The sequence below is a fragment of the Lithobates pipiens genome, unplaced genomic scaffold, assembly GCF_037356315.1.
Source record: "Lithobates pipiens isolate NorthernLeopardFrog02 unplaced genomic scaffold, aLitPip1_a1.2 Scaffold_25, whole genome shotgun sequence".
Taxonomy (NCBI): domain Eukaryota; kingdom Metazoa; phylum Chordata; class Amphibia; order Anura; family Ranidae; genus Lithobates; species Lithobates pipiens.
In genome coordinates, this window is record NW_027507787.1 from 175,427,484 (window position 1) to 175,449,696 (window position 22,213).

Below are 22,213 nucleotides of genomic sequence, written 5' to 3' on the forward strand. Positions count from 1 at the left end.
TGAGGCGGTTTTGGAGCGGTGTATACAGCACTCCTAAACCACCCCTGCCCTTTGGAATGAATGGGTGATGCTTCCAAAGTGCCTGTAAATCGATTTGGAAGCGCTGCAACATGGGCGGTTTTAAACGCAGCTAAAACAATGGTAAAGTGCCGCTAAAACGTGTGGCTCTATACCGCTAGCACGGCCCCAGTGTGAAAATAGCCTAAATGTTTAATAAGTTTTCTATTTTCGATGTGGGTTTATGAGATTTGAAAATCATTGCATTGTGTTTTAATGTCGCTTTTATACAGCGTCCCAAACTTTTTTGGAATTGGGGTTGTAGATAGACATGTGCGATTAGTTTGGTTCTGAATCAAAATTTGGATGAAATTTTGGTTATGCGGAAGTTAGGATGTATCTGAATATCCAAATTTCAATAGTAACAAATTTAAATTAATCCAAAATAACGAAATAAAATTTTGAATGAAATTCAAGTATAATTCAAACCGTTTTTGAATTCAAATCGCTTTCAAATTCAATTCAAATTCGAATTTCCGAATACAATAAAATAGAATAGAAAATAAAGGAATAGAATACAAAAGCCCGTAATGGAATAGAAAATAATAGAATAGAATATAAAGGAATAGAATCGTAAATAGAGTAGAAAAGAATAGAGTAAAACCACGCAAAATTGAATAGCAAAAAAAAGCTGAATATAATAGAATAGAAAATAAAGGAATAGAATAGAAAAGATTTTAACCCTCTTCTGAAATTGATATTACAAGTAGAATAAATCTGAATTGGAAAAGAATAGAAAATAATGGATTAGAATAGAATATAAAAAAATAGAATAAAAAGTAATAGAATAGAATAAAAAAAAACGATAAATACTACTACTACTAATACTGTACAAAAACATGTGTACGAATAGTGTACTGCACACATCGAAACATCTGTCACAGTGTACCATTGCACAAGACCTCTGAGACACCACTGTCCAGCAACATCCCATGCGAAAGCTGAAAAATGGCCTGGGCAGGAAAGAATTATCCAGTATTCAGGTGCTTAAATGAAACATATATATGCATTGTACAAGGGCTACCTGTCAGAAATAAAAATCCAATATTCAAATTGTTAATAATTCCAATCAATTCGAATTTGAAAACAAAATAAAAATGATTACATTATTTTCCTGCAGATGAAAACAAATATGGTAATTTTTCCTTTCTAATAATGTTGTCTCTAGGTCAGGTGTACGAGTGTCCCATCAACATCTGTCACAGTGTACCTGTGCCCAAAAACATCTGTAGTAGACATCGTGTGTGTCAGATCAACATCTGTCACAGCTTACCAGTGCAACCAATCAGCTGTCACAGCAGGCATGTTCCAGTGTAGATCTGTACGACTAGTGTCCCATCAACATCTGTCTCTGTGTGTACTAGCGCACACCAAAACATCTCTCACACACAGATTCAATTGAAATGTTTTAGAATGCAGTTGAAATGTTTTTGAATGCAGTCAAATTCAGAAATTCAAATACGAATAAACAAAACAAAACAAATTTGGAAAATGAATGAAACTAATTTAAAGTGGTTGTAAACCGCAGATGTTCCAAAAGAAAGAAACAAACCTGCAAATCAATGAAATAATGTGCATTGCATACTAGCATATTATGAAATACTCACCTTGGAATGAAGCCCTCCAGCGCTGTAAAGTCAAAGCTGGTTTGTTTTCTATTGGATGTAAGTGTTTCATTCCTTTTAATACATTTATATGATTGGTTTTACACTATGTGAAGATATTCTTTGTTGCTATGATGGCTGACGTGCTGGATTGAGAGAGAGATGTTTTTACCCTGAATGGTGCGAGATCTGATTGGTTGACCCATCGCACAGATTATAGCTTTTGAAAGCTTATTCTCCTGATGCCTGCTTGACTCAGTGGAGTCCACAAATTTTGGTAATCGCATTTAACCCTCTGTGTGGGTGGCGCATATGAACACTGTGATCATTGGTGGCCTGCCCATTAGGGGTGCCCGAGCACCGCCCCCCTCTGTCACGCAACCCCCTCTGTGTAGAATGTATAGATTCATGCATTGCATGAATCTATCCATGGCCGCTGTAGCCACCCCCTATTCAGGCATCCAGCAGCCTGAATTACAGTGGGGGTGTTTTTTTTTAAACACCTGATTAGAGCCATAGGCTCTAATAGGCTTAAAAAAAAGTGGACTCGGAGCGCAGAGCATTGCGCTCGGAGCCCACCCAGGTGTGTTAGAAAAGCGAATGAATATTCGCTTTTCTAACACTGAACCGCCTCTCCGCCAATCGGGAGGCATGGGTCTAATACCCATCACCTGATTGGCTGAAGGCACTGGCACTCCAATTGGATGCCTAGCAGGAAGGAAGACGAGACAAATGGAGGACACAGGAGCTGCCGCCTGACCTGCTGCTCATCTTATCATCCCACAGCTCGCCGCCGTCACCCACTGCCTGACCCCTCACCAAGGGGTAAGTGCTGGGCAGTCAGCGAGCAAGCGGGGGGGTTCACAGTGGCTGCATGTGATGGGCACAGTGGCAGCATGTGATGGGCACAGTGGCTGCATGTGATGGGCACAGTGGCTGCATTTGATGGTACAGCGGCGACATTTGATGGGCACAGTTGCTGCATTTCATGGGCACAGTTGCTGCATTTCATGGGCACAATGGTGAAATTTCATGGGCACAGTGGCAGCATTTCATGGGCACAGTCAGACTGCAATTGATGATTTTTTTTCAGTCTTTTACTGAATATTTTAGCTTGTTTGTGCCCCCCCAACACGGTCAGCCACCACTGACCATGGTGATCTCTTAAATGGACCTTCAGGGTTTCTCCTATCAATATTCAAGTTAAACACCCGTGGCCTTCACCTTTATGGACTATTTTTGTTTAATGGTAAACTCACCTCTTGGATTTTGGTTTCACTGTCCTTATGTATTTGCACTGCATATGTGTTTGACATTTTAAATATAATGGATACATGTATGGCATTGATATATCATGATTTATTATTTTATTCGGTTGGCATGAGTCACTTTATATCACAAAACATAGCGCAGCACTTGTTCCTCATTGTTTTTTACTGTGCTATACAGTAATGTGTTATAGTGTTCTAAACTGTGCTATAACGTACTCTACTGAGCTATATTGTTTTATACTGTGTTTTTAACTTTGGCCTTAGTACATGCCCCCTATGGCAGTGCCTGACTTCCCATGCCCTTTCTTTGACAGTAGCCCTGTGAGTGGTTTTAATTGAATAAAAAGAGTTCCCCCCTATAGACTTTAATAAGGTTCATGGTAAAGTTCTCAAAACTTGCTCGAGGTTTGCAAACTAAACTCAGGCGTATTGGCTCATCCCGAGTATTGAAGCCATTGGATCAGGATGACAGGCAGGCAACTGCCATTCTAGGCAGGAAAGGTTGCATATTGCAGCCTGCATATTCATTTCATACAATGAAGGAAGTCATAAAGCATTATGTGCAGGTGACAATTTTACAGCTTGAATAAATGTGGTTGCCCCCCCCCCTCCCCTTTTTAGTAGGACCAAAATAAGTTTCATAATTTCTTTAGAAGGCTCCACATAACAAATTTCCTTTCCTATGTAAAGTTGAGCAAAGTGGAGAAGATATTTGCAAAAGCTCCTGTGAAAAAAAATACAGTTGAGGATTACATCAAACTCCAAGGTAGATAACTATGGAGATATTATATAGACCTGATGCTATAAACATCTTCACCTATATAAAAAACTGACCATGAGTGGAGTGTGCAGGTATTGTACATCATACATACAGCATACAGGCTGTAGGATGTATAAGAGCAGTGTGCACAGCTAGCTTGTATAGCCATTCTGGAGCCTCCAAGGCACCCTTTAAAGCTTACTGTACACGAGGCTCTTATACAAACTAAAAGCTGTACTCTGGCTTGCAAAAATCCTCTTTTAGTAGCTCCTGCCTTCTGTAATAAGGTTATAAGTCTAGGCAGGGCCATAGAGAAGCATACTTCATGTATCTTATTCCTATCTCCCACAGCAGCCAACCCCTGTCAGCACTACCACAATGTGGATGGGCTCTCCACATCCCTCTATGGTCCTGCACTACACATCCTTCTATGGTCCTGCATTCCGCATCCCTCTATGGTCCTGCACTGCACATCCTTCTATGATCCTGCATTGTACATCCCTCTATGGTCCTCCAGTACACAGCCTTCTATGGTCCTGCATTGTACATCCCTCTATGGTCCTGCACTGCACATCCTTCTATGGTCCTGCATTGTACATCCCTCTATGGTCCTGCACTACACATCCTTCTATGGTCCTGCATTGTACATCCTTCTATGGTCCTGCACTGCACATCCCTCTATGGTCCTGCAGTACACAGCCTTCTATGGTCCTGCATTGTACATCCCTCTATGGTCCTGCACTGCACATCCTTCTATGGTCCTGCACTACACATCCTTCTATGGTCCTGCATTGTACACCCCTCTATGGTCCTGCACTGCACTACACAGCCTTCTATGGTCCTGCATTCCGCATCCCTCTATGGTCCTGCACTGCACATCCTTCTATGATCCTGCATTGTACATCCCTCTATGGTCCTCCAGTACACAGCCTTCTATGGTCCTGCATTGTACATCCCTCTATGGTCCTGCACTGCACATCCTTCTATGGTCCTGCATTGTACATCCCTCTATGGTCCTGCACTACACATCCTTCTATGGTCCTGCATTGTACATCCTTCTATGGTCCTGCACTGCACATCCCTCTATGGTCCTGCAGTACACAGCCTTCTATGGTCCTGCATTGTACATCCCTCTATGGTCCTGCACTGCACATCCTTCTATGGTCCTGCACTACACATCCTTCTATGGTCCTGCATTGTACACCCCTCTATGGTCCTGCACTGCACATCCTTCTATGGTCCTGCATTGCACATCCCTCTATGGTCCTGCACTGCACTACACAGCCTTCTATGGCCCTGCACTGCACATCCTTCTATGGTCCTGCACTGCGCATCCCTCTATGGCCCTGCACTGCGCATCCTTCTATGGTCCTGCACTGCGCATCCTTCTATGGTCCTGCACTACGCATCCTTCTATGGTCCTGCATTGTACACCCCTCTATGGTCCTGCACTGCACATCCTTCTATGGTCCTGCATTGCACATCCCTCTATGGTCCTGCACTGCACTACACAGCCTTCTATGGTCCTGCACTGCACATCCTTCTATGGTCCTGCACTGCGCATCCCTCTATGGCCCTGCACTGCGCATCCTTCTATGGTCCTGCACTACGCATCCTTCTATGGTCCTGCACTGCGCATCCCTCTATGGCCCTGCACTGCGCATCCTTCTATGGTCCTGCACTGCGCATCCTTCTATGGTCCTGCACTGCGCATCCTTCTATGGTCCTGCATTGCGCATCCTTCTATGGTCCTGCACTGCGCATCCTTCTATGGTCCTGCACTGCGCATCCTTCTATGGTCCTGCACTGCGCATCCTTCTATGGTCCTGCACTGCGCATCCTTCTATGGTCCTGCACTGCGCATCCCTCTATGACCCTGCACTGCACATCCTTCTATGGTCCTGCACTGCGCATCCTTCTATGATTGCACTACACAGGGAGGGGGGTGGAGGGCAGTAAATGCAAGCAGTTCAGCAAGACCAGTCATTTGGTGTGCAAGAAACATTTGGGAGTGAAGAATAAAATCAATAAATACAATGATGATAGTTGTTCTCCACCTTCCTCTCCCATCATCTATTCACAAAACATCTTGTAGTATTTTCATCTTATCCATAAGGCAAGCTTTGAATGGATGAGGGGAAAGGAGGGGTGGATGGATGCCATGAAAAGTATATAGAGTAAGATGCTTTGCGAATGGACAAGACCAGAAGAAGGTGGAGAGCGAGCAACCAATATCAACGCTATACTATCGCAGGAACTGTAAGTCTCAGGAATGCAAGCATGGCACTTACAGCAGTGTCTGGGATGAAGAAAGCATATAGTTTCACCTAATGCAGCACCACCCATACATGGGACAATCATCATTAACCACTTCCATACCCGCCCATAGTAATATGACGCCTATAGTGAGGGATCTCCCATCGGGTGGGCGTCATATGACGTTCTGGATTCCCGGCCATCTAGGGGGCCGCATTGCTTGGAACCCAGTGTATGTGCCCAGCACCCGCAATGTCCGCCCGGCGCCTGCAATGTTCGCCGGGCACCCGCGATTTCCCGTGAACACAGCAGGACCGTTGATCTGTGTGTGTATACACACAGATTCATGTCATGTCAGGTGAGAGGAGACCGATGGTGTGTTCCCAGTACAGAGGAACACCGATTGGTCTCCTCCTCTTGTATGTCCCCTCCCCGTAAAGTTGGAATCACTCCCTAGGAAACATAATTAACCCCTCGATCACACTTTAGTGTTATCCCCTTCCCTGCCAGTCACATTTACACAGTGAAATTTTATAGCACTGATCGCTGTAAAAATGTGAATGGTCCTAAAAATGTGTCAAAAGTTTCTGAAGTTTCGCAATGTCTCAGTCACGAAAAAAAATGCAGATCGCCGTCATTACTAGTGAAAAATAAATCCATAAAATCGATCCCGTATTTTGTAGAAGCTATAACGTTTGCGCAAACCAATCAATATACGCGTATAGCGATTTCTTTTTTTTTTTTTTACCAAAAATATCTAGAATAATACATATCAGCCTAAACTGAGGAAAAAAATATTTAGTTATATTTATTATAGCAAAAAGTAAAAATACTGTGTTTTTTTTTCAAAATTGTCACTCTTCTTTTGTTTATAGCACAAAAAAGAAAAAATGCAGAAGTGATCAAATACCATCAAAAGAAAGCTCTATTCGTGGGGACAAAGGGACTTCAATTTTGTTTGGGTACAGTATCGCACGACCACACAATTGTCATTCAAAGAGCGACAGCGCTGAAAACAAAAAATTGTTCTGGGCAGGAAGGGGGTGAAAATGCCCTTTATTGAAGTGGTTAAAGCTGAAATTGAATCTACATAGATAGATTTTGCCTTCCTTGGTTCCCCCACCAAACCCCCCCCCCCCCCATCAACCTGTAGGCAGGTGCATTTGACCAAAGTGGCAATGCAGATGGGGAGGAAGTCTAGAGGAACTTAGTTACTCTATAGTTTCCTCGGTCACGATCATCCGATTGGATGCTGATGCCCCATGACGGGCCAACTTAGGTGAGGGCAGAGCCTAATTCAGGCCCTGGCTCCCTGTTTTAGGGACTACTGCTCTTGGAGTGTGTTTTCTGAAAAAGAAATAGCCCCATGTTATATCATCTTGTCCAGGCAAACTAACAAAGATTAGTGCAAGAAAAGTTTTTACCCTACACTGGTAATGGCGTACATTTTAGAACAACTGTTACATCTAAATTCTGTTTTTGGACAGTTGCTCTGTAAAAATAAATTATCTTAAAAGCTGAACTCCAGTATTTTTGTCAGTCTTGCACACTTATATACAGTGATGATAGTGGGGTCAGGATAAACAGGTACAACTTATATAGCAGCATTAGTGTCATCTCTGTATATCACCTGAGGCCAGTCACATCACTGGGTATGTGTAATGCCCTGTACACAAGATCGGTTTTCCGGTCGGAATAAACTCTAAAGCCTCTCTCGAGAAGGAATTCTTTTGGTTAATACTAATGAAAAAATTATGTATACAACACTAACTAATTCAGAGCTGTACATGTACCTAACCTATTACTATATCTGTATTCTTAACTGTATACTGTTTATTCTATGTCAATATTATTACTGTACTTTAATATTGGCTTTTCAATAAAATGTTTGAAACAAAACTCTAAAGCCCCATACACACTATCAGATTTTCTGCCAATTATTGTCTTCAGATTTACCAAAACCATGTAGTGGAAGGGCCTGGCTGATTGCATACAAATTGAAACTCCTAAGGTTTGACCTCATATTATATATGGTTTTGGTAAATCTGAAGGTAAAAATCAGCAGAAAATCTGATAGTGTGTATGGGGTTTGAAGGTTTGTCCGATAGGAATTTGTTCCGTAGGAAAAATATAGAACATGTTCTCTTTCTAGGTCCATCAGAATTTTTGACATAAAAAGTCAGATGGGACATACACAAGATCGGAATATATGATGAAAAGCTCCCGTCTGACTTTTTCTGTCAGAAATTCTGACCGTGTGTATGGGGCATAAGGGTTTACAACCACTTCAAAGTTTAACTGAAGGGAAAACTTTTTTTTTTTTTTTTTTTTTTTTTTTTAGAAACGTGAGCTGACTGTAGGGATACTGGAAGTAACATAGTAATAAAAGATTTTATTTAACCACTTGCCTACTGGCCACTATTCCCCCTTCCTGCCCAGGCTAATTTTCAGCACTGCCCCACTTTGAATGACAATTGCGCGGTCATGTAACACTGTACCCAAACAACATTTTTATTATTGTTTTCACACAAATAGAGCTTTCTTTTGATGCCATTTGATCACCACTGGGGTTTTTATTTTTTGCTAAATAAACGGAAAAAGAGCGACAAAAAAATATAAAAAATCATAATTTGTTATAAAATCTTGCAAATAGGTCATTTTTCTTCGTTGATGTGCGCAGATGAGGTTGCACTGATTGGCACTGATAGGTGACATTTATGGGCACTGATGAGATGGCACAGGTGGACACTGATGAGGAGGCACCGATAAAGGTGTACTAATAGGCAGCACTGATGGGCATTCATGAAGCGACGCTGATGGGTACTGATAGGTGGCACTGATGGGCACTAATAGGGCTTTACTGGTGGGCACTGATGATGCTGCATTGATAGGTGGCACTGATGGGCACTAATAGGTAGATATGATGAACACTGATAGACGGCACTGATGGGCACTAATAGGCAGCACTGATAGGTGGCACTGATGAGGAGGCACTGATGGGCAGCACTGATGAACACTGATTGGCAGAACTGATGGGCACTGTTGGGACTGCCCTCATAATCAGTGCTCTGATTATCAGTGTCGATGTCCCTTTAAGACAAGCCAGTTATTGACTGATAACCAGCTTGGGTTGACATCAGTGATCAGCTGTCATTGGACACAGCTCATTACATGGTAAAGGGCTGCTGTGATTGGCCCTTTACCCTGATCTGTGATCACAGAAGTGTGATTGTGGGAGGATGACAATAGACGCCATCCTGGCAAAGTAAGCCCCCCGCTGTAGCTGTCATTCGGCAATAGCGCGGGCGGCAACAGCTTAAAGTGGAGGGCCACCCTGAAAAAAAAAATATTAAAAATTACAAAAAAATCTAAAAAAAAAAATGAATGTTGCTAGGCACATAATCCTAATCTTCCTCCTTCCTCCTCCGCGGAGATGTTCTTTCTTCTCTCCTCGTCGCGTTGTCTTCTGGGTAATGGGTCACGCTGTGTTCTGGGAACTGTGTGTTCCAGAACACAGCGCGTCCCATTCACAAAGCGCTGTGCGACTCGCGCATGCGCAGTATTAAACGGGCAGTGAAGCCGTATGGCTCCACTGCCTGTTTCCCTTAGCAGGAATGGCGGCGCCGGGACCCGAGAGCCGAGGGACGGGTCGGCCTCGGGCGGCCGACATCGCGTGTGCCCTGGACAGGTAAGTGTGCTTATTAAGTCAGCAGCTGCAGTGTTTGCAGCTGCTGACTTTTAATTTTTTTTTTTTTTTTAAACGGCCCTCCTCTTTAAAGTATGATCAATGGCAAAACTTTTTAATTTTTATATTTTATTTTGGATAGCGTGAAAGGGGATTAGAATCACTGTCAGGTTTTTATTGCCCTCTGTACCCCTGTTAGGAAGATTCACCCTCTTTAATTGTCCTTAAAAGTGAAAGTGAAAGGAAATTCCAAATTATGGGTTGTCACCTGAACATTACCTGTAGAGGGGACACTATGCTGGTGATCCTGGTGACAATCAGGGATTCCCTCACCTTGAAGGGCTTTCTTCTCATTTTCTGCTTTGACTATAGGACAGGAAGTGAAGAGATATAGGGGAATATTTTTGTTGTATTTTCAATTCGAATTACTGCTTTATACACAGACTTTGTTTTATACACAGACATTCTTTTTAAATATGATACAAGAACGGTTGATACAAGTGTTGCACATGTTTAAAAATCCTCTGACATTTGTTTGGCTATCCCAGCCATGATTACCTGTATTGCAGTGATACATAATAGCTAGTGCAACATTTTGTTACCCACACATAGAAAGCTCTGTTCTTTTATTTGATTTATGGTTTGTTACAGAGTGGTTTTCATTCTGTTATTCACACTTAGCTTATTTGCCAATACATTTTTTTGTATGGTAGATGTGAGTACTAGTGGTTTTTGGTTTATACTCTTTTGTTTGCAATTTAACCCTTTTACGTGCAACAGTTCATTTATTTGATCATTTATTATTTATTTTTTGCCTATGGTTTGTTTCAAAATAATATATCATATAATATTCATTATTTATATACAGTATGTATGGGCACAAGTTTTTTTTTTTTGTTTTTCATGATCATTTTTTTTAAATTTATATTACTCATTTTGAACCTTTTACATGCAACAGTTCCTTTTATTTTATTTATTTTTATTTATTTATTTTTATTCTTCTTTTTTTTTTTTTACCTATGGTTTGTTTTAAAATAGTATACCATATAATATTCTCTATTTATAGTATGCATGGACACAAGTTTTATTTTTTGTTTATTGTTTTTCATTTCTATTACTCTATTACTATTCTGAATTGTGTCTGTTTTGTAATTCTGATGAATGATGAGTTTTTTGCCCCCGAAATCCATTGGCTGTTTTTATGTGACAATATTACGATGGCTTAATGTATATGTTGAGGCTTTATTTATTTATGAGATTCATCCTCTCTACCTGTCCTAGTAATTCTTGTCACCAGGACTGAAAGTGATCGAAAATCTTAAATTTCAGTTGTCACAAGAACAAGGATAGAGGGGAACGGTTCCAATGGAGACAGATACCTGTTCCAGTAGGAACTGTCTAAGCGCATATTTTGTCTTAATTTCCTCACTTTAGAAATTAGAGGTAGCATTTCCACAATGGGACACGGTCGGGAAAAAGATGATAATAAATGTTTTACTCCAACATTTAAAAAAATGTTTTGGCTTTATATATACATATATCTAGAAATCCAGGAAAACAGCTTAATACATGATATATTTAAGGACTGGTTGATAAGAGATCAAAGTTTGGTACCACATCCTATTTAAACAAGAAAAAGAGGAAGAAGGGGCAGGTGAGACTTTTAAGGTACCAAAAAGTGGAATGAACCAATCAATTTAGAAAAATATAAATTTTATTTAAGCAATTCTTTAAAATCGCAGTAAACATTTACAAGAATCACATATTTCTTTTGACATATACAACCACTTCTTACTCTACATGTTTCGCTCAGAGGAGCTTCTTCACAAGTTTTTTTGGGAAGTGTCGCATGAAGTCATATATACTAAAAGAAAAACAATTGTTAATATGCTTAAAAATTGCCATGAATAAAATCTCATCATGGCATGTGAATAGGATTTAATACATGGATAAAATAATCTATGAAGGTTGTTTTGCCTCCCAGAACAACACAGGACAGCTAGCCTGGTGACCTGACTCTTCTCTGGTGCTGATAACCAAAAAAGTTTGGTGACCCCTCTGTTTCTAGCTTGTGAATGAATAGTAAAAAAGCAACAGCAGCTCATCTTTCTATCAGTCTGTTCTCTCCTGCAGTCAGTATACTCCTTATGGCTGATCCCAAGTCAAATTAGGTATCTAAATTAGCTATATTTAAGCCTCAACTACCATATTTGTTTCTGATAAGAAACCAGATTGGGATAAAAGTCAGATACTGCCTCCATATTCCTGAATCCAGTTTTCTTTTATGGGAAAATGGACTCATTTTATAAGCTGCAAGTTCTGGAATAGTCATGGCCACTGTCTGGTGAGTTACTGACCAATCACTCAGGAAAAATATGTAACCATTGAAGCATCTGGAAATCTGATATGCACATTTTTGGTAGGTAAATGACCTAAGGTGGACAGCTTAACTTGCTCTTGTTCAACCCATGGGCTGATCAAAATAAAGTCAATCTATTCCTACAACCATGCTAACAGCATAGATGGAGGAATCTCTACCACTGGCTATTGTATACAAACAGTCCAGGTGTTTCATCAGATTAGGCGAACCGTCAGATTTTGTAACAGATGCAACGTTCAGTCGCAGCCATCTTTCTACACCCCGCATTCGTCCACAGTAATGCCCCGTGCACACGGTTGGATTTTCCAACGGAAAATGTTCGATGGGAGCTTCTTGTCGGAAATTCCGACCGCGTGTAGGCTCCATTGGACATTTTCCATCGGAATTTCCAACACACAAAATTTGAGATCTGAATTGTGTGTACACAATTCTGACACACAAAGTTCCACGCATGCTCGGAATCAAGCAGAAGAGCCGCACTGGCTATGGAACTTACATTTTCTCGGCTCGTTGTACGTTACCGCGTTCTTGACGTTCGGAATTTCCGACAACATTGTGTGACCGTGTGTACGCAAGGCAAAAGTTTGAGCTAACATGCGTCTGAAAAAATCCCATGGGTTTTGTTGTCGGAATGTGTGATCGTGTGTACGTGGCATAAGGATACAGTGAGAAGGCGGCAAGCAGATATCTTCTTATACCTACCGGAGTCTTGCATTTCTTATTTTTAACAGTAAACAGAACATATATAGTGAAATACAGTATTTTTAAATCCGTTTGACAAATTGGATGTTGAATTTCAACCGCCTCCCAGCCAGCGCACGCCGATATACGTCGGCAGAATAGCACTGGTGGGCAAAAGGGCGTACAGGTACATCCCCTTTAAGAAGTGATGCTGTAGGTGGGCCCGCCGTGTTCTCTGTGACCGTGGCCAAGGATGCCACGGACTCGATGTGCACTGGGTGCCTGCAATCGTGTCACAAAGAGGTAGAATGGGGAGATGCTTTTGTAAACAAAGCATTTTGTAAACAAAGCATTTTCCTGTTCTGCCTAGAGGCAGGACAGAGATCACTGCTTTCTATCATCGAGAGCAGTGATTGCTGTCATGTATATTGTAGCCCCTCCTCTCCACAGATAGAATCACTCCCTAGGACACACTTAACCCCTTCATCGCTCCCTAGTGGTTAACCCCTTCACTACCAGTGTAATTTACACAGTAATCAATGCATTTTTTATAGCTGTATAAATGACAATGGTCCCAAAAAATTTTCAAAAGTGCCTGATCTGTCTGCCATAATGTCACAGTCCCGATAAAAATAGCAGATCACTGCCATTACTAATAAACAAAAAATAATAATAAAAATGGCATAAATCTATCCCCTATTTTGTAGATACTATAAATTTTGCGCAAACCAATCAAAATACGCTTATTGCAATTTTTTGTTAACCGAAAATATGTAGAAGAATACATATCGGCCTAAACTGAGGAGACAATATTTATTATAGCAAAAAGTAAAAAATATTGCTTTTTTTTCAACATTGTCACTTTTTTTTGTTTACATTGCAAAAAATAAAAACTGCAGAGGCTATCAAATACCACCAAAAGAAAGCTCTATTTGTGGGGAAAAAAAGGATGTCAATTTTGTTGGGGTATTCAATTGTCAGTTAAAGCGACACAGTGCCGAATCGCAAAAAGTGCTCTGGTCAGGAAGGGGGTAAATTCTTCCAGGGCCGAAGCGGTTAAAAGCAGCGGCGAGCCTGCTAAACTCATAGGTTTGCTAATCTGACAGAACATTGCTGCTTTGAAAATTCAACATCAGTACTGTCAGACAGATTTCAAAATACTGAATTTCACTCTATAAGCTCAGTTTACTGTTAAAAACAAGTGTAAAATGCAAGACTCCGGTGGGTGTAACAAGATGTCCGCTTGCCGCCTTCTCACTGTATCCTTACTGATGGCCGTGACGGAACGTTACTTCCTCTCCAAAATCTGACGGGTCGCCTAATCTGACACTGGCACCTGTGGCTGTGTAAATACCCGAACAGTAACCACATCTGATAGGATGCAGTTGCTGTTCATCTGAAAAATGTTTCCCTGGCCTGCCTCAGTCAATTTTCAAACTAATGCCGCGTACACACGATCGGAATTCAAACCATCCAAGGCTTTTCCGATGGAATTCCGCTCAAGCTTGTGTTGCCTACACACAGTCCCACCAAATTCCGACCATCAAGAACACGGCGATGTACAACACTACGACAAGCTGAGAAAATTAGGTTCAATGTTTCCGAGCATGTGTTTCATTGTTTCTGAGCATGCGTAGGAATTTTGCGCGCCAGAATTGCTACAGACGATCGGAATTTCCGAACGAAACTTTTTCCTTCTGAAAAATTTAGAACATGCTCTCAATCTTTTGCTGGCCAAGATTCCACCAGCAAACGTCCGATGGAGCCTACACACAGTCGTATTTTCTGATGAAAAGCTCTCATCTGTCTTTTGCTGGCCAAATTTCTGATCATGTGTACGCGGCATAACTTTTGTAGAGCCACCCATGGCTTGAATTTCAATTGATTTGGCAAAAATCAGACATAAGTTGAGCTGTTTATGGCCAGCCTGGATAGAAAAACTAAAAATGCCCATACGCCAGTAGAATTAAATTCAAATGTTCATATAAAAATGAAAAAAAAAACCTTCGTCAGAGCTTTTGATCTTGCTTCGTCTATTTTGGTTCTAAAAATTTCATCCAGACCTGGTACTTGAATGTATTAAATAGTTTTCTTTTGTTCTTAGAACATTTGCATTACAAATAATTTTCACAGTTAGCATTTGTTTCTTGGAGAAAAATCTTCCATTCTGCTCCTTCGAAATGTTTCGTCATAAGGTTTAAACCTATCACTAGTTTGACCTCATTAACCATTAGAAAATCAAACAAACCTTCTGAAAAAGGAAAAAATGTATCACATTAAATTCTATCAGTATATGTCCAGCTTAAAATAATTATGATTGCTCTATTGTTCTAGAGCTCACACCTTCAAAAAAACAGCAATGGCAGTCCCCATTTCCTGTCCCTTACAAGTTACATTTACCATATTAATTTCTATAATTTTTCTTTACTAGTTTCATTCCTATCAACTCACCCCCTCTCACCTTTCCATCATGTCTCTTCATCCTTACTTATGTTTAACAAGACAACCTCTTTGTCTGCTGGCGCCGGTGCTTACAAGAGTGTTGACTTTGCACTTTAATTGCTGTTTTATCTCTTTTGCAGAGTGAGCACTTTCAAGCAAATTCCCCGTTCCTAGGATAGGCCAAACCAACTACTACCGCTACAGACCCTGGACACTCACAGTCCATGCTGGACAGAATTAAACCACATCTTCCCTGCTATCTATTCATCTCCAAAGCTTCACTGTGAATATGTGACAAATATTGCCAGAAAGATCACGCATTCCTAATACAATCACAATAAAAGCAATTCCATCATTATGCATGACACCTGCTACATTTTATTAGTGACTTGTAACAGTAATTAGAATTCTTATCACACAATGTAATGAATTGGGAAATACTTCTCAATGTGCAATGATGACTATCAGTTCCTCCGCCTCTCAATGTATCAACATAAATGGATTTCTTATTGCCCCCTGCAGATAAATTCAGTGTAATAGCTGTTTCAGATTAGGCTGTAATGACAGCAGGTGTGCCAGACAGGGGCAGAGCAGTTGATAGGGTAAGGCCTGGTTCACACCTATGCATTTTTTTGTGCGTTTTCAGTTTTGCAGAACACACACTACAGTCCATTTAACATGGTTTCCTATGGATGTACTTCACATCTGTGCATTTTATGGAAACAACCAATTTTTTTAAGTTTTTTTTGGTTCCATAGACTTCAATAGATCAAAAGCGTGTATTGAAAAACGCAAAATGCAACCTGCATAGGTGTGAATCAGGCCTTAGGGTAGACAATGCAGAGGCTCCCAATGGTGTAATCTCTCTCTTTTTCTAATAGGCTTGATTAAGGCTGGATTCACACCTATTCATTTTTTTGTGCTTTTTGCATTTTGCAGATTTGCACTACAGAACGTGCTCCATAGGAAACCATGGTAAATGGACTGCAGTGCAAATCTGCAAAATGCAAAAAGCACTAAAGCTGCATATGTGTGAATCTTATGCAGTAGTAACTGTTCACTGTGCAAACTGAATGTTCACTAAGCTTAGTAAAGAGGATGCATTTGTAAAAAAAAAAGCTTAATAAAGAGGAAGCTATGTTCACTTGGATCATCCAATAACGTGCAAGCAAAATCCTGTTTTTTTATTTCCATAGCACATAACTGCATATACAATATGAAGAGGAAGTGAGAATAGCTTTTCTTTTAAAAAGGCCTGGGCAGCAACCATGATCTTTAAAGTCCAAACATCCTAATCTTTTACTTGGTCCGGAGACTGCCAAACAGAAGGCACTTTTTTCTGTTTGGTGGGAGTGTACAGCCTTGAAGTGCTACTGGTCTGAAATATACTGATAGATCAATAGGATCATTGGCTCTCCAGAAAGACTCCTTTGAAGCCCTACTGAACAAAAGGCCACTGCGCTATACCTGATACTGATTTAAATTACATATATTTACAGCTGCAAAAAGAGTGCTAGCACTTTCCTGGAATACCACTATGCTCTCCCTCTAATGCCGCATACACACGATCGGAATTCTCGTCGGAAGAAGCTCTGATGGTTTTTACCGATGGATTTCCGCTCAAGCTGTCTTGCCTACACACGGCTACACCAAATTCCGATCGTTTAGAACGCGGTGACATACAACACGTATGACGGGACTAGAAAAAGGAAGTTCAATAGCCAGTAGCCAATAGCTTCTGTCTCGTAGTTGAATCTGAGCATGCGTGATTTTTGGCGTGTCGGAATTGCATACACGCAATCAGAATTTCCGATAGAAAGTTTTTCCGTCGGGAAAATTGAGAACATGCTATCAATTTTTGGCTAGTGGAAATTCGGACAGCTAAATTTTGTGATGAAAAGCTCTCATTTGTCTTTTTCTGTCTTTTATGTCTCATACAATGTTTTTCAAAATATTGGATGCACAACAAACATATTAATTCAAAATAAATTAATACGACAACATCTGGTCCCCGTAGAGAGAGCTTTTATTTCCACCAACCTTCCATAGAGATTCCTTGACACTGAAAATTGATTAAATTATATGATCCCTTGTTGTAATTAGGATGGAGGGCCCTGTCCCCTACCTTTTCCCCAGATTTCTTCTGTTATCAACTTGTATGTAGTTACACCCTAACTAGCTCCAACTTACCTTTCCTTATTCACATTCCATGCCCATGCACATTCTATAGCAAATCCACCATTAAATGTGCCTTACTGAGATCCTCACTATACTTCCTTCCAACCTGTGGCATGACCATTCGGACTGAACAATCTACTATTTGGCAACTTTATTGAGTCAAGTCTAAGAGTATGTTGGCTCCCCATCCTATTGTAACCAAAGCTAATGCATTGTAACTTTACTGGTTTGATTGTAACTCTATTATAATAAAAAAAAATCTATTGAACAAAATAAAAAAAGGGCTGGATTTGGGTTTTTACTTTGCTAAGTGAGCAGCCTTCACTAATTGACCAACTCCATTGTATCAATTATCACGTAACTGGCGTCCGCTTGGAACCTCCAGATCAATATGAAGTTGTCAGCTATCTTAGTGTCTCCTGGTTTATCTGGGGACACTTGCTATACAAATGTACCTGGATGCTCAGGAAACAATTCTATCTATGATTGTATTCTTTGACCCACACGCCAAAGCTTACTAAACACAAGGGACACTGTAGAGGGAAATAAGTTATAGGATTTCCATTGCATTTCCTGATTGAAAAACAACAGGATATTGATTTCCTCACCACAAATAAAATCGCCTGCTGAACTCACTTAATAGATTACCCATTGGCTGAGCTCGTGTTTGCTCTGGGCTTTATAGAAGCCATCTCAATTTAATTATCCTTATCATAGGGAATAATGCACTGTTTTATAAAGCAATGAATATCTCCTGTAAACAGAAAAGCAATCAAAAGTCTTCAATAAAACTAAGGAAAAACAGCTAGCAATAATTGGATTGGCAGCAACCAATAGGGCTGTTTAATTTGACTTTGAGGTTTTTTTATTTATCATGCCAGATATATTGAACTGCCTAGTGTATCAAACAAAGCCAGCCGTTTTAGTGATCCTTACAAGGGGTTCTACATGACAGTGGATTGTAACACAAACTGTATTATATATACATGGAAGATATCATTGGCCAACTCTTGTGCTTGAAGGTAAAACAACTTTTTATTAAAACATACCTTAATACATTAATGCCATCTCATTTTCAGTCTGTGCACTTATTCTGGTTCTTGGACCTTTTCAAAAATTATATAGCAGAGGAAGCTAACTTGCTGATCTACTTTAAAGTTGTTGTCATATAAAAAAAAATAGAAAGATTCCACTAAACGTGATTTTTCTGGCTTCATGTTATCCACTGATTACAAAAACATGCTAACCCCCATGAATGCTGACCCAGTGGTTTTGGTAGGAACAAGCCACTCCTAAATATGCCTTGTATATTATTACAGTCTTAACCTAATTGCCTTACCAGATGTGGCCTACTTGTTGAGGCCTCCCCTGCTGCAAACTCACTTACCTAAATTACCATACTCCTGGAGCTCAGCACAACACATAGGGTGTGAACGTGTCACCTACCTAATGGGAGATTGACATGACAAGGGTGGCCTCTCTTGTATCTCCTGCCCAAAAACCCCTAGAAGTGGAACAGATGGTGTTAATGAACAAGAGGAACACAAGTGCTGATGTTGATTGCAGAACCTTGCACTGGAGAAGCCGACCAGGAAAATCAAGCTGTGTATAAGGCCAGAAATGTCAATCCAAGAATCAGCAAAACTATGAGGAAAAGCAGCAGAAGTTAACAGTTTGGTCGGGCTGCAGAATCTGGATGGCAGGGTCCACTAGTGATTCAAACAGACAGGTGGTAGGGATCTGCATAGACAATGGTAGCTAGTTCTAGAGGAGTCCAGAACTGGTATTAGATGACTCAGTGTAACAGAGTTAGAGACAGTAGCAGAGTCACAGAACAAGCAGGGGTCAGCAACAACCAGTGCAGTACAAAATCACAAGCTGAATCAAGGTCATGCATGAAGCCAAGGTCAGGAACTAGTCAGCGACAGTATAGAGCAGGATCCAAAATCAGGTCAGGGAGAGCTAGGTCAATAGCAGGGATCGTGTGCAGGTTACAGGACAGAACTTGAAGAACATACTGATCACCAGTGAGCATTTCTAATATACATAGTGTGGTGCCAATACTGACTGTGGGTGTGCACACTCGTCCACACACACATTGTGAAGCACATTCTATGTGTTCCAGCACCTTCTGTTGCATTCTCTATAATATAAAATACATTTTTAAAAATCCAACAGATAAAGCTGTTGAGCAGACCGAGAACTTAAAGTAATACTAAAGCTTTGTTTTTTTGTTTTTTTTTTTCTAAAATAATAAACATGTTATACTTACCTGCTCTGTGCAATGGTTATGCACAGAGCAGCCCAGATCTTCCTTCTTCCTCTTCCCGGGTCCTACAACGGCATATCTGGCCCTTCCCTCTTGCTGGGTGCCAGACAGCAAGCAGCTTGCTCTGGAGGCACCCAAGCATGCATGCTCCCGAGGCAGGGCTCTGTGTGTCCATTTACACATAGAGCCGCAGCTCTGCCCCACCCCCTTCATCTCCTAATTGGCTCACTGGCTGTGATTGACCATGGCTTCAGGAAATAGACAAAATCTACCCTTGCAGGGTTAAAATTCCTGCACTGTACATGATAACACCTAGGGACTGCCCACAAACAGAGCTAGAAAATTACTTAGAACCCCAAACCTCATATATATTTTTTCTAACACCCCAGAGAATAAAATGGCAGTCGTTGGAATACTTTATGACACACCGTATTTGTGCAGCGGTCTAACAAGCGCACTTTTTGTTTTTATATTGTAAAAGATAATGTTACGGCAAAGAAAATTGATACCCAACATGTCACGCTTCAAAATTGTGCAAGCTCGTGGAACGGTGACAAACTCTTACCCTTAAAAATCTCCATAGGCGACATTTAAAAAATTCTACAGGTTGAATGTTTTGTTTTACAGAGGAGGTCTAGGGCTAGAATTATTGCTCTCATGCTAACGATCACGGGGATAGCTCCATGTGTGGTTTGAACACCGTTTTCATATGCGTACTCACTTGTGAGATACTGTGTGTATATATATATATATATATATATATATATATATATATATATATATATATATAGATAGAGAGAGAGAGAGAGAGAGAGAGAGTGAGAGAGAGAGAGAGAGAGAGAGAGAGAGAGATCTAGATGTATATATCTAGATCTATATATATCTATATATCTAGATCTATATATAGATATATCTATATATAGATATATACAGTACCGTGTCAACATTTTAGACAGGGTGTGAAGAAATGCAGTAAAGTAAGACTGCTTTCAAAAATATATTTTTTAATTGTTTATCTTTATTAATTTACAAAATGTAAAGTGAGCAAACAGAAATCAAATCAATATTTGGTGTGACTACCCTTTGGCTTCAAACCAGCATCAATTCACTTGCACAAAGTCAGGGATTTTGTACAATTATAGGAGTTTGTAGGAACAGCCAAACTCTGCTACCACAGTGAGGTTGTGGAAGACAGTTTCATGTCACAGGTCATACACAATGGCAAGACTGAGCACAGAAACAAGCCACAAAGTAAGTATACTGCATCAGCAGGGTCTCTCCCAGGCAAAGCTTTCAAAGCAGACTAGGGTTTCAAGATGTATTGTTCAAGCTCTTTTGAAGAAGCACAAAAAAATGGGAAACATTAAGGACCATAGACACAGTCGTTGGCCAAGGAAATGTAATGCTGCATATGAAAGACACATCATGCTTACTTCCCTTCGACATCGGAAGATGTCCAGCAGTGCCATCTACACAGAACTGGCAAAAACCAATGGGACCCAGGTACACCCATCTACTGTCCAGAGAAGTCTGGCCTAATGTGGTCTTTGTGGAAGAATTGCAGCCAAAAAGCCATACCTCCAATGTGCAAACAAGGCTAAGCTACTCAACTATGTGTGAAAACATAGAAACTGGGGAACAGAAAAAAGGCAGCAGGTGCTCTGGACTGATGAATCAAAATGTAAACTATTTATCTGTAGCAGGAGACAATTTGTTTGCCAAATGGCTGGAGAGTAGTACAATAATGAGTGTCTGCAAGCAACAGTGAAGCATGGTAGAGGTTCTTTGCAAGTTTGGGTCAGCAATTCTGCAAACTGAGTTGGAGATTTGGTCAGGATCAATGGTGTCCTTGAAGCTGAGAAAGACAGGCAGATATTTATCCATCATGCCATACCATCAGGAAGGCATGTGATTGGCCCCAAATTTATTCTGCAGCAGGACAATGACCCCAAACATGCAGCCAATGTTACCTTCTCTTGGCCTGCTCTTCCACGTCTAGGGGTTCCCAGGGTTGATACCCAACGGCTTGAACGCTGAGATGAATAAACTCCTTTTTTAAAAGGTTTTATTTTGAAGTAGTGTCATCCAATAACACAGTCTCTCATGGGAACAGAGGGCACGGGTGAAGAACTCGCAGCTGGGCACTTCAAGGCTGAACAGATCTCTAGCCAGAGATCATGGCAGTCAGCATGTTGACTCTAAACTTGAAACAATCCTATGAACGTGTACAAGTTGTAACCAAAGGTGAACAGGAACCTTTTCCTCAGTACCTGGAACGTTTCCCGTCTCCTCAATGGCACTGGAAAAGCGTGAATTCGTCAGTGTCCTTCCCAACTCAGTAACCAGGCGCTTCCCAGGATGCCACTTGCCGGCCCTCCTCCGAAGAGTCTTCCCCTGGTCACTTCCATGCGCTGTGGTAACTCTCCAAGCAGAGAGCACACCCAGACACCTTGAATCCTCCCCCAGTTACTGCTCCTCGGACCAGCAGGTTCCGAGACTCGGAGTAGAGTAAAGAAGTAAAAAAAAGTAAAAAAAAAGTAAAAAAAAGAAAAAATTTCCGGTAAAAAAAAGTTGAAAAACATGGCGTGTATGCTGGGTCAGTGATGTCAGAAGGGGGCGGTTTCAGAAGG

The 22,213-nt window shown here is 40.8% G+C and overlaps 1 long non-coding RNA gene across 1 annotated transcript in view; it reads left to right on the plus strand.

Annotated features, from left to right (window-relative positions):
* Nucleotides 1-16,254, plus strand: part of LOC143930687 (uncharacterized) — a 41,691-nt gene extending 25,437 nt beyond the window's left edge. The window contains exon 2 of the long non-coding RNA XR_013262809.1: nt 15,277-16,254. This is a non-coding gene — a long non-coding RNA (uncharacterized LOC143930687). The remainder of the gene's footprint in view (nt 1-15,276) is intronic.
* The last annotated feature ends 5,959 nt before the right edge of the window (nt 16,255-22,213 follow it).